The sequence below is a fragment of the Micropterus salmoides genome, unplaced genomic scaffold, assembly GCF_014851395.1.
Source record: "Micropterus salmoides isolate LMB-PRFRI ecotype aquatic unplaced genomic scaffold, ASM1485139v1 Ms_hic_scaffold_9, whole genome shotgun sequence".
Classification (NCBI taxonomy): Eukaryota; Metazoa; Chordata; class Actinopteri; order Centrarchiformes; family Centrarchidae; genus Micropterus; species Micropterus salmoides.
Window position 1 is genome coordinate 20,963,787 of NW_024044681.1, and position 18,459 is coordinate 20,982,245.

At 39.5% G+C, this 18,459-nt stretch overlaps 1 protein-coding gene across 1 annotated transcript in view; it reads left to right on the forward strand.

Annotated features, from left to right (window-relative positions):
• The window catches only part of LOC119896211 (reticulon-4 receptor-like 1), a 108,489-nt gene that overhangs the window by 39,008 nt on the left and 51,022 nt on the right, over positions 1 to 18,459 (forward strand). The window lies entirely within an intron of this gene.

An 18,459-nucleotide genomic window follows, 5' to 3' on the forward strand; every position in this document is an offset into this window, starting at 1 on the left:
AAACTAACAATTATTTTCATTATGGATTAATGTGTTGATAAAATAAATAATAAAATTTCCCTCAATTAATCGATTATTAGTTTGATCTATAGCACTTTGATTGGCAAAACAATGCCCATCACAGTTTCCCAGAGTCCACGTCCAGCTATATCATCAGTACCTATTTGATTTGATTTGATACAGATGTTTTGACCTGCACTTGTGTTGGTGCAACAACTTAAATGCCCAGAGTCACAGGCAGTGTGTGCACGTGTACAGTAAGGAGAGCTGAACATTTCAGACTCGGTGGAGCAGTAACAGGTCACATTTAATTGTTACGCTACAGAAACCATGACGTGGATGTTTTTGATGACCCACGTGTGCTTATTACAGTAAACACTGAAATAACTTCACCTTTGGTTTCTTGTACAGCCAGTGATGCATAAATAGAAGCTTAGTCTACCATAGTGCTGATTGCTAAGTACTTAGTGTAAGAGCATCATCACAGTAAATATTAAACATACTTAAGTATTCTCAGGAAAGAGCAGTTCACTGTGCTGGTTTATATTATAGAACAGGCTGGACCCAAAAAAGTACTCTCTACTGCAGATACTGTCTGTCTCAGTCTATCTTTCTCTCTCTCTCTCTCTCTCTCACACACACACACACACACACACACACACACACACACACACACACACACACACACACACACACACATTGGTCATGTTGAATGAAGTTCATCTTACTGAGTATGTTCATTGACTGTGTCACCATGGTATCTGGGATAAACCAATCAATTCTCCTTCATCTACAAGGAAGCTAGAGAGGCACTAAGCCTGTCTATAGAGTGGCATTATGCATTATGGACAGACCAATTAAGAAAAGTGAGCCAGACCTCCGGATGGAGATGAGACACTGAGGCAAAAGACTGAAATATGGGAAGATGACTCTGTGGAGAGACTGTGAATAAAGTCAGATTGATGGTCTGGAACAATGAAGAGGCGGGAAAAAAAGAATGATTTGAATAGATAAAAAAGAAAGCGACTCATCGAGCCAACAGAAAGAGATGGATGCAAATGAAGAACGTCTAAGTCGAGAGTGTATTAGAGCAGAGTGGGTTTTTGCAGTGATATAAGCTCGGTCCGCTCATCCAGCCGGGAGGGAGATGGTACAGTTAGAGTAGATGCTGCTGTTTTAGAATATATAAGCACAGCTGTCGCCTACAGCTAAAGCAGAACGATTACAGCTTAACTCCGTAACATCTGCTGCCGGGGCCGGGGAGAGCAGACGGCTGGAAAATACCGTGGAGAGAGGAATTAAAAACTAGAGTAAGTGCATGGCAGGGGTCTCTATGCTATGTCATGGTGTCCATCTTATTTGTGTCACCTATACTTGTGATCTGTGTCGCTGTCCCACTTTCTACAGGTAAGGAAATGAAGGGAGCGGGAGACAGAGAGGAACGCAGGGGGGAGAAAGTGAGATGTGTATAACACTGACAGAGGAGATTTTGCACCAAAGCCACGAGCATCCGCAACACAAACCCTGAGAACTGATCGGGCGTGAGCGTGCATGCATGAGTACGTCTGCATGTGGATGCATGTATGTGTGTCTGTGTGTGAAAATGGAGGTTTGGCCTCATTAGGAGCTTGTTTGGGTAGGATAGGGCAACGCTACCGTGAGAAGGAGGATCAAGAGGGAGCAAAGAGGAAGCTTGAAGTACAGCAGGGATTGAAGGGTAGTCTCTGCAAAGACTGCATGAAAAGGACATCAAAGAAATGCAAGAAATACAAAGTTAATGGGCTCACTCATATGTGCAGGGCCGTTCATGTAGCCTCGGTTGAACGAAACCTTTTAAATCAATGGAAAAGCAACAGAGATCCGGAGGAAATTATTTTATTACCCATCATAAGTACATTTTCCAAGACAATAAATCGTTTCAGTTATTACATATAATGGTTACTTTGAATTCCACAATTAAGATAGTGAGGGTTATGGTCTAAAAAACAGAGACATTACTCTCCAAGATACAAAAGTGTTGGAATGACCAGCATGCTGATGATTTCATACATTTAGCTGACGCTTTTATCCAAAGCGACTTACAATTGCTGTACATGTCAGAGGTCGCATGCCTCTGGACCAACCAGGTCTCCAATACCAAAGGCAAGCATCTTATCTATGTGCCATCACCACTTCATAGGTTTTAAAGCTTTCCAGTGAAAGAGGCTATCGTTGGTTTTTCTGAGAGTGGTGCTTGAGGAAAGGCAAGGGGTCATTAAATCTAAAAAAGGTTTATCCTCGTGATATCATGAATGTTCTGAATTTTCAAAAAAATTGTGTGGTGCAGTGGTGATATTTTGGCATGAAGGTAAACTAAAAGGAAGGTTGGGGCTCAAATCTTGAGCAATTCATTATTCGGGGACCATGAATCTCCTCCGCAAATTTTATGTAACTCTGGAGGTTTGGTTTTGATATCTTGTGTACATAGTTAACAAAGTTGACATTGTGAACCGAGGGTAGCTCTAGAGAGAGAGGAGATAACAGAGAGTCCAAAATGGCAAGATTTTAACCTTTAAAAGAGCATAAACATGCTTAGTAAATTTCAAGATATCTGCTCAAGAGGTTTGATATTTCTTTTGTACAAGTAGAAATTTGTGCCCGATGGCGGCACCATAGGAAAGAGAGTGGGCCTCCACTAACCTCTAGGTTAGTCCCCAAAATCATTAGTATTACTCTTTTATCCACATGGAATAGTTTTTGATGGACAAATGAACTGACTAACCCCTCGATTCTTTGGCAAAGCTCTGAAAAATAACATACACGTGCTGATGATTCATCAGCACTGTAGTAGGAGTTGCAGTGAAATACAATCACATCGCACGTAAAGGATTTTTATGGAACTTAAAGTGCTGAAGAATTGTAACTCATTTCTTTTTATTGGCTTCTTTGCTTTTACAGTTTGAAAGTAAATTAGATGCTAACTAAAACAAAACAAATGGTAATGGGATTTCATTTGTGCCATGTTTTGTTTACAATGTAAGCTTTAGAAAAATACGCTGTTAGGTTGTCGTGTTATGACTTTCACACCTACAGATTTCCACATGCACATCCCAGGATGCACTGGGAAAAAAGATTCACACTGAACAGGTCACCAGTCCAGCAACAGAGACAGAAAGTGATGGTTTCTCTAACGGTCAATTTTACTACTGGTCCTGATGTATGATTTGACAGGTTATGGTCCTGCTGCATTTATCTCATGACATCACACATGATGACTATGATTTGTATCAAACAGTAGAAACTTTTATTTCATCACTGTAAGGTTGTGTGATAAATGACATTAATATTTTTTGAGGGGCAACAGTGTGTGTTTACTTAACAAATGTAGGCTCCTTCAGTTCCAATCGAAATGGCCACCTCATCACATAACTCTATGTACATTAATACGTTTGTCTATATCTCTGGAATCAATATGTTTTGCTATTTGTAGCAAATGAATGAATTAATAATTTTTAGAAAAACATTTCTTTGTAATTTCAAACAGATTTGACTAAAATATATTTAGTGTGGCCACTACTACAACTGCAATCATGCTCAAAATACAATAATAATAATGTAATATACTGACTGTATAGTGTCCATTGTGCACATTGTTATATATTCGTACTGTGAGTGGAGTAAGATCAAATTCAAGTCTAGCAATCTTTGTCACAGTGGCAAAGTAGACAGCAAATTAAAAACCTCAGTGAGAGAAGAGAGAAAAGAAGAATTTAGAGCAGAATTGATGAGGTGTAAAAAGAAAATGGGGCTGCGGTGGCTTTGATGTTTTTTGCACAGCTTCCCTGACAGCCGTGCTGCAATGGGATCAAGAAATTTCCCCATTATTTAAGCTATGAATGCGGAGTCCACCAAGTTAACATGGAAGAAAACAGAAAATAGCAAGCAGACCTCAACGTAGAGCTTTGGAGGATTGGCTCTGAGTGGCTGCAGGGGTGGCTCGCACATACTGTATTTCATCTGTGTAGTCATACCGTTCAAGTTTTCAGAGTAGCATTACAATATTTGTTTATCATTTTAACAAGCAGTTGGCTCCCCACACATAAAGTAGCTCAACAACAATATTCCTTTCCCTAGTGGAATTTATTTTAACATTTTATTTTTCTCTTCCTCCTCATCCCATTTAAACACACTAACAGAAGAATGAAAACAAACCATTTCTCTCTCTCCACACACACACACACACACACACACAGAGAGAGAGAGAGAGAGAGAGAGAGAGAGAGAGAGAGACCTATGGAGGTCAAAGAGACATGCTCTGATTACAAGGAGAAGGTTTGATAACACTGTCCACTGCCAGAGTATACAGAATTGGACACGGTTGATAAAATATTGTGACGTGTCAGAAATTTTTTTGTACTGTTGTATTGTAGGCAATGTTGACAATCGGTGAGCATGACTGCTTCATTCAATTCAAAATACTTCATCGGCACTCAATTCGAGGCAGTATGACAACATTGGATTTCCAGGATCAACTTGACCTTAAAGGTACCCTGTGGAAATAAAAACACCAATAGTGGTGCTATACCTCCACTACAAGTGGCTTTCCATTTGTTATCCCTTGTGCACACACACAAACCACACACACACACACACACACCAGAGTAACATGATACCATTCCTGCCGATAGTTTCACATTATTCCATTTATCGACAGATGATGGTAACGCAGCAGGAACCACAGCAATGTGCCGGCAAAGGCAGGCAAGAAGTAGACCGCTAGAAAGTAAGGTTTCAAAACTATCATAATAATGTTTATGAGTTTTATGAAAAAGGAAATGCATACATCACAACTGTTAGCCCTCAAGATGGCTTTTTCCCCCCTATGACTAAGACAGCACAGATGTCATTAAACACACACAGTGACTATATTAGCATGCAATGTTGTTGACGAAAAAGATGAGACTAATGCTGCATTCACATGCTCCTTGTTGGGAAGTCATTCTTCTGACTTCAGTGTGTTCATGAGCTTTAAGTCGCAATGTGTAAAAAACATTTAGTTTAGTGTTTAGGGTTAGCAATTTTGTCCCAGATTTGTTGCTTTACTTGACTTGTTATCAGGGTTAATACTAATAAATAACCACTGCGTGGACAGCAACTGGTTACAACCTAATATCATATTACAAATAACATCTGTACAAAAAATGTATTTGCAGAACATTAAATTAATAAGAAGCCTTCTCTTTCGTCTGCCATATTTCTGCTTAAACGCAGGGTAGGTAAATTTGAGAAACTGGCAAGAAACTGCTGGATTTTAAAAGTATCCAACAGAGAAACTCCCACGCCCCCAAAACATGTGAACACATTGCCGACACCGCTGGAGGACGAGCAGCTTGTGACGAGCGGAGAGGAGCGCAGCCAGGTTCCGAGGAAGAAGAGGCAGAGGACGGGGAGGACCAGGTGCAAGCCAAGGAGCACATATTCTAGGAACTGCATTGAGCTTCACACTCCCAATAACGGCATATGAGCAGGTATATATACATATATACATGGTATATTAGTTCTCAGTGACTTGTCTCAAAGTTTGTCTGGTGTTTCCCCCTAAGCCCTTTGGGTGTCAAAAATAAAGTGCTATATAAATCCATCACTATTGTTATTACTTTTTTATTGTTTACTGATTACACCACAACTAAATACAGCTCTACTTCAGCCATTGGCTCATCTGTACATATGTACATTGACCTGGTGTGTAATGTAGACACAGAAGTCAACCCATCATCAAACCCTGAAGATCAATAACAATATCTAATCATGTTGATGAATTTCCAATTACACCAATCTTTCCAATTTGGGGTTCACTCTGATGAACAGCTGACTCTGACTCACAGTGTCAGGAACAATTTCTGTGCAATAACCCAGTAACTCTGCCTCTAATCAGCCACCCGTTTACTGGTTACCATTTATGATTTATTCATCATTCTCTCTTTCAGAGCTGTTCTTACTGTTCATTGTATATTGTATATACTGTTTACCAAATCTACCTACCTCATGTACCTAACACCTGCACATAATACTTATTTATTCCAGCATTCTTTGCACTACTCCATCGCACTGTGTACATGAGTACATGTATACATGTATATCACATCCACCTCTGACATAATAACAATAATGGGAATAAGAATTTACTCCTGCATCCTTTGCACTCTGCTCATTGCACTATTGTCTCAATCTGTCTATTTTGTATATAGACAGATTGAGACCTTGTATATATGAGTTCTCTATACAGTAGCATGTGTTTGATTATACTTCTGTATTATTGTGTTATTATATTATTGTATAACTAAGCACATCGTGAGCATTGTACAACCCAGAGTCAAATTCCTCGTATGTGTACACATACCTGGCAAATAAAGCTGATTCTGGTTCTGATTTTGATTCTAACAACTATATATTCCTTTACAGGTCAAAATCTGAGGACTGTGGACAACTTCCAGACTGCTGTGTTTCCATGCACCACACATGTCTTGGCATGGTTTGTAGTGTAGGAATGTGGAGCACTTGGATGGGGTCACAGAGTCGTGATACTGAGTTGCTGTTTCTGGAAGATATGCAACTGTTACCCTGATCCACTAAGACAATACAGAGGTTTAATCCTAGCAGGGTGTAAGATGTAATGTCACTAACTGAGACAGTGCTACACAAATAATTCCCTCCACTGTGTGAATGAATACCTGTACTTAGTTTTTGTTTTATTCCCAGGAGGGTAGAGAAAATACAAAGTATATTTTTCCATGTTCTGGATAATATTTTCACATATTTTTTAAATAAACATTGAAAATGATAAATGCCTTTTCTTTACACTTGCAGCATAAACAATCAAACAACTACATTTATGTCTTATGTCTGAAATAACGGCATCCAAATGTGGTATAACACTTGTTTATTGTTATTAAATACTACTAAAACTACAACCTATATCACAAATAGATCATTTTTAAACATCATTAAAAATAAGTATATACAGGAACAATGACGAGGAGTGTCCAGAGGTGTCCTGACTGATTATGAAGACAGTTCAGACTTTACACCTAGCATCATCTCACTGCTGTAGAGATGATTTAATATATCACAATCATCTCTCTGACATGATTACCACATTTCAAAACCAACCAGATTACTTTTTGTTGTACGTTTTGCAGTATCTGGCAATACAGTTGGAGCAGGGACACCTGACTGAACCCCATGTTGACGGGGATCATCAGGTCTCCTGGTTCTGCTTCTAGGCATCTCCTCAGTAGTAGACTATGATCAAAGGGAGAGAGTTCTCTGGAGGTCTGCAATGTAACTATAGTCCTTCTCCAACTTCAGTGAGTACAAGCTTCACTCCATGGACTTTTTGTTGTACACCTTGCTGGACCTGATACCACAGAAAGGAGTATCAGCTTAGTGAAAAGTTTGCAATATCTGACATTTTTCTCTTGTATAGTAATTAGCCTGTCCACATAAAATGCAATAAAAACAATAAATCAGCACCATCTATCTGTATTCCTCATACTGTTAAAAAATTTTTGGCTCATCGCTTATAAATGCATTGAGTAAAATGCATAGGAGTAATAAATATACTTACTGATGTATGTATACTGAACTGTGTCATCAGCTTTTCTCCTGTTGCGATCTAGGCCAGCTAGCATAGTCCGATTAGCGTATACTGGTGAGAAGTACAGGGTTGTGGAAGACTCCAAATCTGCAGTTGACCTGAGGGCACATTAGAAATAAAATTTTCAATAAAATAAAAATAAAAATTCTGTATTTTTTACTTCTGGTAAAATAAATAATGGCATAACAGCACCAATTACAGTGAAAGATTTTCACACAGTAGGTTTAGCTATATGCATGTCAAACTATATAATAATTAGCTTATATACCAGAAACGCACATTTAGCCAGCATTATTTATGTACACTAATGGTGAAATGTCTTTCTCATAACTACGAAAACACAGTTACGTCACCACATTTGTAAAATTTCTTGTTCAAAGATATAACAGAGTAACATACAGTCAAAAAACGCTTGCAGACACAAGATAATATTAAACACACAAACAGATTAGATCCAAAGTAAAGATAACTGTAAACATAACAATAAATCTAGGTGGTGAATACTAAACCGGCGCAGTCTACACCTACGTTAGCAAACACAGCTGCACTGCTGTTTTACAACACAGCTACAGATACAGATAATTCATCGTCTCTACTCTGGCTCGCTACACCAGCCTACACTCGTAGCAACCGTTAGCTGTATGCTAAGCAGGTGGCTACGTTGGCTAGCGATGAAAGTAAAAATTACCATCAAAATGAAAAAAGCCAGATTACCTGTCTGGTAGCCATGAGAGCGAGGGAGAGTGACAGTAACACAGCCAATCATTGCATTCGGTCCGAATGGAACAAGTGTCTGTGTTTACTGCAGGCCCGAGAGGACTACAGACACCTGACTTTTTAGCACCTAACTAACCAATATGTAATGGTGTATAAAGACAGTTTCAACAAATATGACAAAAAGTGTTTTAGAAACAACTTGCCTACCCTGCCTTTAATATGACGTCAGCATGGCAACTTTTGTTCTGACACCACAAGAATGCAGGGTAAAATTTTTAAAAAATAAAAACTTTACCAAAATATACCTTAATTGTTGTTGACAAAAAATTGTGTGCAACGGTGTCAAAATACAGCTGGTGTCGAGAAATGTAACAGCCACCTCCAACCAGCACAAAAATGACAATTACCCACATAAACCACCGTGTTCAGGCACATTAAAAAATACTGACAAAAAGGAACATTTGCATTTTGGAACATAAAACAGCAAACTTCTCACTAACTACTCAGTCCAGCAATGCATGATGAGAAATGTGGGCGGTTGCTACAACCAGAGCAGTGAGAGAAGCACACACTGCTCCTCCTAGGTTGCAAAATGTAAATGAACATATTTATTCAGTGCCTTTTAATTGAGCATCAACCTCACGTTTACGTGTGTATTGTCGAATAAACTGATATGAACCGTAAATAAACGCTGCAGGTTGCGGATGCAAGCCTACATGGAGCTGGTGCAGCCAGACAGCTGCAGAGATTAGAATGAGAGCGTATTATGTTTTATAGAAACAAGGTGATAACTGGATGCAATGTGGCCATAAAATAGCTGGAAAGAATACCATAAACCTGAAGAGACACATTATGGCTCATCACAAAGAAACTGAAGTAGGTTGATGAAATGTTAGTTTATTTTTAAAATGACAAATATTAATTAGTTTTTTAGTCAACTAAAACTTGACTAAAAATTGGATGAAGTTGAATATGATAAATATGATAAAAACTAACAAGGACATTTGACACCGCCTAAAACTAAAAAAAGCTGACAAAATTGACACTAGTGCACAATGTGCATGTGTGTGTGTGTGTGTGTGTGTAAGTGAGTGTGTTGTCTTGTGCACAGATGTGTAACTCAGCTCAACTTTCCGCAGCTGACTAAATCTGTTTTTTCAATTTCATACAGTTCTATTCCAGCCCCTCCGCCTGACATTGGAGGCTTCGTAGATAGAAGACGAAGAAATGGCTGAGATGTGACAGACATGTTGAGAAAAGGGAGGAAAGGGAGAAAAGGGAAAAGAGGGTGAAAGAAGCAGAGGCAGACAGCAGAAACGGGAGTGGGCTGAAGTGACTAAATAAAATACTCAGGCGTGCATGCAGACCCGGGTCAAACAGCATTTACAGAAACTTTTCATAGTTTTCCATGACTTTCTGAGATGCCAATTTTAGAGATTTTGCCACTCAGAGGAAAGCATTTGAAAGCCACTTCAGCTTACTTTTCCGTGACTGAATGCTTACCTGATTTGACCTGACGGTTTAAAACCCACATTTCTGGTGAGGTTAAACCGAATGCTAATATTCACATGCGAAAGTGATTTGTGCCAGGTCTTTAGGCGTTTTAAGTGAAAAAGTTATCTATGTGATGTGACATCATGCCTGTAATCCTGTAAAGACACTAGCAGGAAGAGGCGTAGCGTTCAAACCCTCAGCGAATATTGTTCAACTGTCATATTCATCAGAGTCTGATCCCATTTGCAGGGATCAACACCCCAGGGATATAATCTCACAATAATCTCTCTCTGTTTATAAACACAAGTTTCCCACTGTTTAAATCAAATGGACTTTTTGTGATAAAACAGAATGGACTGGATTTTATTTCACATGTTTGTATCCCTGTCCAAATCAAAACCAGCACTTCTCCAATACAGTAATATAGGCTACTTAATGCCTTTGTGTGAGATGCTCTCTCATCATCTTTTAGTCTCCATCGCCTGGAGGTTAACATTAAAATTGTTTTTCCATATGCCTCAGACAACACACACACACACACACACACACATACACGCACGCACACACACACATACACACACGCACACACACACACACACATACACGCACGCACACACACACATACACGCACGCGCGCACACACACACACACACACACACACAGACATAATCTAATCCTCCTTTATTGTCCCAATCCCCATCTCCTTTCACACAGCCACAGGAGGAAGGCATTTATGCAAAACAGGCCCAGTGCTCTAATAAGCAGATACACAGACGAGCACATTCACACATATGTACATCCCCTCACATGCATGCACACACACGTGCACACGCTCCTTTTCTCCACTTGATGAAAAGGTGCCAATTATTACAGCAGTTTTACAGGAGATTTCATTGCTATTATCACTGTATGCAAATTTCAAACTTGTTTGAAATAAATGCCTTCGCATCAAAAAAAAAAAAAAAAAGCTTTTTACCTCTTCCTATTTTTGTTACACACTTCCACCCGCGCCACAATCAGACTCACTCAAGCACACACCAGCACATCAACACTGACAAACTATGAGAGGTAGCAGCAATAAAAATCTGTCCAAACTGGAAATGATAAGACAGCTGTGGCAGCGCATCACAGCGCATTCATTTATAAGTATAGACTGCAGAGTCACAAGGAAATGTGTGACGTCTGCATGGACATAGAATATGCATGTGCACAGTTCTGTTGTGTGACTTGAAAGGAGACAAATGTTTGTAGATTAAAATGTTTTACAATAGGCTGCGAAAAGTCTGCAGGAACACAACCCGTTTCAAGGTTGAAAACAAAGCAATTAAAAGGAGAGAGGACCATTTGCAGTCATGTACAATCAGTTAATTTTAGTCAGAAATTTCAATTTTAAATTATTCGTACATTACAGGGTTTTTTTTCCCCATTGAGGAACAACTAGGCTGAAAGTACAAAGCGTCAGGGACATCTTCCTGATTTTGAGCTGCAGTCACATTTTAATTATCATAAGCTTTTTACTGTAACTCATCTGCTTCTGTTTATCAGCTTGTCTGCATGTTCTGTTTAACACTGTGATTGATATTTAATAAGGGAACTCCATAAGAGATAATGGCTTTTGCCTGGATTCACCTCATCAGTGTACTTGATGAAAACAGCCACCGTCCCTAATGTGCTGCACATTCAGTACACAGCCAGATACTCACTGTGACTTGTGAAATATACCAGGATCCCGTCAGCTGTCCATTTTCGGACATCACCAAATCACAGTCTGGAAATCCTCTCTATTACTATTGACAAATGTAACTCATGTCAAGATTTCCTCCACACCAAAACAGACACAGTTCGTGCAGCCAAACACTTTTCTCCTTCATCTTCTCCCCCCTTGTCAGTTTTCACCTCTCTGACAAACCTCTCCTGTTCTCAAATCTGTGAGATCTCAGCCGCTGACTACGCCAGACTGGTTGCAGTGGACGTGAGAAGATGGCCAATACAGTCGTGACCTTGACCACCTGAATTACAGCCTTTCTCCCAGCACTGTCAAGAAGAAACTGCACAAAAATTTAAAATGCAGCCTTGATGTGACTGGCCAAGTCTTTTGCTGTCATGCATAGCCTCAAGCAATCTGCAGCCTAAGTAAACACAGACCCATTTCCAAAATCTGTTGAACATGTTGTTCCATCATGGCTATAAAACCTACCTTGACTACATCTACCTTCACACGCTTCTACAGATAAAAGCTACAACTAATCCACTTTCCACTTTTCAGTTAAACATAGCAGTCAACATGTTCACTGATTTTATCCTAAATGTAAAAGATGTAAGCTCATTGCGCAGTGTTGATAAAAGTCAGCTGTCCATTAGATGCTATCAGCCTATAGCTATAACATGTGTTGGTTTGTTATTGGTAGCTAAGAGTAAGACTAGTTTGAATGGCCATGCAACAAAAACAGCTGAAATAATAGTGAGTAAAAACACGTTAACGCGTTATTACTTGTTCAGTACACAGCTTTCTGAGTTACAATATTCTGCATTAAAATCATAGAGAAAAGATGTGCAAGTTAGAATTTAGATGGATGATCTTTCAAGATACAAAAAGAGCATATCGCAAACATTGTGAAGAAGAAATCTTTGATGTCGATAATGATGATGATACATCTTTTAGCACTCGAGGGTTATGCACAAGGCCAAACCCATCTCAGGGTCTTAGACAATTTCAAAATGACCTTTACATCACACAAAGAGAGTTCCATCTGCTGTAAAAACTGAAAGCTAGTGAAGCACAAAGCCTAAAGTAGACAATGCAAATTAGGCAACTGTAGATCAAGGAAGCTCAACATTTAATGTGGCCAGTGTAGATGGGGAAAAAAATAAAACTGTCAACATACGTTTGCAACAAAAATGGAAGTATCCACTCAACATCACAGTGCAGATGCTGTACAGTTGTTCATGTTTCAGCGTTTTATTCTCAGACCAAGCAGTGCATGATGCAGAGATTCTCCAGCTCATCAACACGTTATCAAACTTCTTATTCAACTCATGCTCAAACTTCTCCAACATCCATGAGCAAATGTTTCCAGACACTGAACTTGCAAAGTTATATTCATGTTGTGCAACAAAAACAGCTTCACTTTCATGTTTTGGTCTGTCATCTTACTTCAGTGGATAGGCACTCAGCTATACAAGGTTGTCAAAGAGCGATGTCAAATCTTTTGAAGAAGGTTTAAACAAAGTGACACTGTCTGAAAAGATAGTTTTAAAGGGCTGGAGTGTTAAAGAAGGAAAGGTTGTTGTGCTTTACCTGGACTCAAAGTCTTATAGATTTGTAATAAAATGGAACTATGAAAACTACTTAGATATTGTAAAAGCTCAGAAGTCCTGAAGACCTCGACGTGTCAGAGTTGATCTGTCTTGGCAGCTGTGGTCCACAGTGCATTGCAGTTTTCATCAACAGTGGAAGGAGACCAAGATTGGAAGACACAAATGTACGCAAGCCTTCCTGTTGCTGCCATTTGTCTGCATTTACTTACATCAGGAGCTCAACCATGACTCATTCAAAACAATGGAAGAAACCGCATACAGTCACATCATTCACCATGTAGTCGACGTACAAATCTGTCAGACCCACAGACCATATTACCAAACATTTACAGTATTTCCTAATATGTTAAAATTGTAATTTGTAAAATGTGATTCATGATTTCATGAAATCAACTTCCCATTTTTCTGCAACAATCATTCAGTGTATTTATATTCAGTAATTACCACTCGTTAAAGTGGGTTTCCACCATTCCCTCACTGGGTGAGGGACTCTCAGGGAAGGATGCATGCATGTAATTTAGCGTTACTGTTTGTAATTTTATCACACTGATATTAGCCTTACGGTTTGCTCTATCTACACCATATTAGAACTGTATTACAGTATTTCGACTTCAGATGTAAGTCAGTTCAAACAGATGAGAGCAACACTTAAAGACCACTCAAACAACCAGAGACAGTGAGACCCCTGAGAGCCACTTGGCAGCTTTTCCCTGATACACCACTAGATGTTTTTGCACATCACTGTTTCCTTTCAAATTTCCTTCAAAGTTTCGTGTCAACGGATGGTTGAAAAATTTAACAGTTGAGGAGCACGATGGAATACATTCACAGCCAGAGAAAAATAAAACTTGCAAAGCAGAAGAAGTCAAAGTGCCCTCATCCAGCCACCTCATCAGCTTCCTACAGTACTCTAGAAAAGGCCACCACTGCTTATGCACACGAGTGGCATGACAGCCGACCCCCCAAGTGCATATCCATTTGAGGCAGAGCCACAGTTTTTCCTTTGTTGCAGTGCAGCTAAAACATTTTTGAAATTTCAGATAAATGCCCCACTGGTAACATTTTAGTTAAAGGAACTGGAACACATAGAAGTGGCATCCTATTAACTTCATGTAGACAAAAAAACCCACTCAAAATTTTGAAGTTGGACCATCTTGACAAAATAGTGTAATGAAGCCATAAAAAAGTTTTAGATATAGCATCATAAAATCACCAGGAAAACCAGCAGAGCAGAGTGCTTCTTCCCCCATTGCCACCATCTGTGAAAAGTTGATTGAGAGAGCTGCTCTGATGTGTGCTGTAGTCAGACGCATGAGCACCCCTTGATCCTGTGTTCATGGCGCAGCATGCCAAACAGTTGGAGAACGTCCTATAGATTCTACTTACGTGTTGATCTGCTTCCCAGTGTGGCAAAAGCCTTGCTGAATACAAACCCTTTGTGACAGGGATGATTACAAAGTACAAAGCACCGTTCCATTTTGTTTACAGCGTCTCCTGCTGAGCTGGTTGATTGAACAGTGGAAAAAGAAGTAGTCTGTACATCCTGATGGGCTTTTAAAAACCATGCATGCCACATAATGTTCAAAGTAGAGGTTCCCGGCCACCTACATGCACAACATTTGTCACACAGTCATGTCTTGTGATATGATTTTTAAAAATGTATTAGTTTTTTTCATAAGCGACATTTGTATGCATGTGCACTCATGCATTCTCATCTCTAACAACAGGTGATTCATCAACAATTAGTTCAGTCTGAATCTGTCTTTTCAGTGAATCTGCTGCAATGATTTCTGTGTGAGACTTAACAAATTCGCGGTGAGCAGGCTCCCTTAAATCTTTGGCTTGAAACCTCTGTCCATAGTCGGTACAGGTGTATATGCTTACTCAACATTGTCTTTTGGCACAACGCTGACTGCATGCACCAAAATAATCCAGAATTCATTATGCATATTCTATTTATGAAAGCAGAACCATAATTACTCATCAACACGACAGCGGAATGTTGCCTATGAATCATGTGTGTTTTGTAACTGGCTCTTTTTGTCAAGCCAGTCATTAATTTACATCATGACACTTTTCTTTTTAATAAATATGAGACACCTTATTCTATTTTTAAAAGAACAGTTTAGATTCACATACATTCAGGTCAGTGATTTGCACAGCACAACTACAGCCCCCTGCTGTCCTTTGTTTAAAACACCTACATACTTGGCCAACACATACCAACCAATATGCAACTTACACAAGCGTGATGTGGAAACTTAAGCCTCCAGTGAATAGACTTTTCAGTAAAGTAGGAGTCAGCTTGTGTCCAGCAGTTCCACTTTTGATATTAACAAAATATATTTGCATATTCATAGAATTTGGAATTTTCATTGAGGGAATAGGAGCAGATGTCATTTGAAAAATTAACACTGTGACTGAACTTTTTGTGTGTTAAAACAGTATGTGTTAGTGAGATGTAGCATAAACACCTGGGACTAGAGAAATGCTAAAATTAACTCAAATGATGCTGCAAAATGAGGTTAAAATGGCTCAGGTTGGCTATCCATCTCTGCTAATGTGACACTGGACTAAAAATTCACTGTTTTATTAAACAGTGATTTTGGCACAGAGTGTCTTTCAACTACTGTAGCTCTATCACTTAATATATCATGTAAAAAGGAAATTTCCTTTTTATTGCTCCGAGTGTTATAATGAAATTTGAGGTGACTGTCCCTAGATGTATATATCTTTTTCCCCCCTTTCAAATGTTCCTCATAAAAAGTGTCACACATGAATTCCTCAGGGTATCCTGGTGGCTCAGTTGGCTCAGCAGTTACCATGTAACCAGTGATGTCCTGGTTTCATGTCTGGTCTGTGACATTTGTCTCATGTCAACACCAGCCACATTTTGTGTCTCACTCTTTGTGCTTCTAACAAGGTCCTGCAGTCTTTTCTCTTCTCCTCTCTATTGCTGTCATGCCCCACAAGGACACTACATTTAGTGCTGTCAATGCAGCTGTAAGTGCTGACCTTTTTAAGTTTATTTCCATCCCGTGGATTTGTATCTTCTATGGTAAGTATACACGCATCGTGGGGGAGAAACTCTATTACCCAATAAAGCAGGGAAAAATGACATAAAAGTCAACCCTTGATTGTGTTTAGTGTGCACTTTATAATATCTGGTAACAAAAAGTTGGATGTTTCAGATGATTTATGTTCACTTTGGTGTGCTTTAGATTTATCTTATATAAGTACCTGTTCAAGTAATATAGTAGTAGTAGTTGAGGTAATGTACAGCATTGTAAATTAAATATTTTTGAGTTTTGGTTTGAGTTGGTTTGAAGATGTGGGGCTCTGGGAAGTTGTAGTGGATATTTTTAACATTGCTCTCGGGATGGCGATGTCAGTCAGTCAATCCACCACTTTGGTCCAGACTGAAGTGTGTCAACAAGTGTTTGATGGATTGCCATAAGGTTTGGTACAGACATTCATGTGACCCCCAAGGATGAATTCTTCTGACTTTGGAGATCCACTTTCCTCCAGTGCCACCATGAGGTCAAAAATGTATTTTGTGTAATACTTTGTATTGAGACCAAATTCCTGCAAAACAAATGACATTACCACCCCAGCTGTACTTAGCTGAATTTCTTTTGCAAATGTTAGCATGCTAACACACTAAACCAAGATGGTAAACATGTTACCTGGTAAATTAGGGTGACCATACATCCTCTTTTACCCGGACATGTCCTATTTTTGGGACCAAAAAAATGCGTTCGGCCTGGGATTTCTAAATCGCCAAAATGTCAGTGATTCAGCTTTTGCTTCCTACAGTCTGCATTCATTGTGTGCGTTTTTGTATTGCTTTACCTTTCTCTTTAGGTATTGCCTTCTTGCATGCCACAAAATGCCCAGTGAGCTGGTTCTCACCGGTATGCACACCGGCACTTCAACATTTTACTCTTTGGTTTACCAGGACCTTTTCTTGTGTACCGGCACTTCTCACAAGCTACTGTCCTCTTTTCAGTTGCTTTTTATTTCAAGCATAGCATAAAGTTGTTTATTAATGTCACTTTTCTTGAACCAAACAATCACAGCCTGGATAGGGCAGGACATTAAAAAATGGTGGTGGAGGTGGTGCTACAGCAAACTTTCAAAAGGTTGAACCTGTTCTGCATGAATGGTTATGATTATTGACAAGTTAGCTCTTGGCATTAACAAATTACAGACTTGCACAAGGATTTAACGAATGAGAACAACGTACCATAGTGGAAAGCTAAATAAGATACTATTCACTAACAAAGACCACGCCTACGAACGTAGAAGATTAACAATGGTTTATTGCTTGTAATGGAGCCAAGATGGATTGTATGAAGAGAACGGATCGAGTGCCCGGAGGGTGGGCTGAGGGATGTAGGGATGGGGGAGGGGGTCGAGGTGTGATGGATGAAGGGTTGAGGGGAGGACAGGTAAGGAATGAATGAGTCGTCTCTTGGTTCGCGGAAATGCGGAAACCCCCCGGTTCCTGTATGCAGACAAAGAGAGGGAAGGGAGCAGAGGGAGAGAGAGAGAAAAAGAAAGGGATTTGGGTGGGAGGGATGAGAAAGCCGAGACGAGGGGAGGTGAATGGAAAAGGTGTGTTTAAGTACCAGGTGTGCGGAAATTGGATGAGTTTGAGGCGTGGCCTTAGTTCCCGAATCTAGTTTATAAAACTTCATTTATTATATAATTATAATGAATACACTAATATTAGCCCTAATCAAACCAAGATAGAAATGGTTTTATTTGTAAATCAGTTGAATTGTTGAATGTCAATAAACCCTTGCCACAGTGTCACCATTTACTTGAATCCCCCTCAGCCCCAACCTTTCATACACTGTGGGTGTCTGTATGCCTCCTGGCCCCACTGTCCTCTTTTTTGAAAACCAAAGTATTGTGATGGCATTGTCATTGTGAGCATGTTAGCATTCTGCTCAGAGCACTGTCGCGCCTAAGGAGAGACTCACAGAGCAGCTAGCACAGCTAGTCACTATTTTCTGACATTTTATAGACTAAATGATTTACTTATGAATCCATATAATAATCAGGAAATTAATCAACAATGAAATGGGTCATTAGCTGCAACCCTAGTTTAGGCAATGCACAACTTGAATAATTTTCCTGCTGTAATTATAGTCTCGGGTCTGTTCTCCTCTCTGCCTCACAATGTGCTGTTATGTGACTGTGACTCTGTTTAGATGAACACTGCACCTCATTGACCTCCGTTTGTCACATCCTTCCTTTTTATCTTTCTCTCCTATCACTCCTTTTCT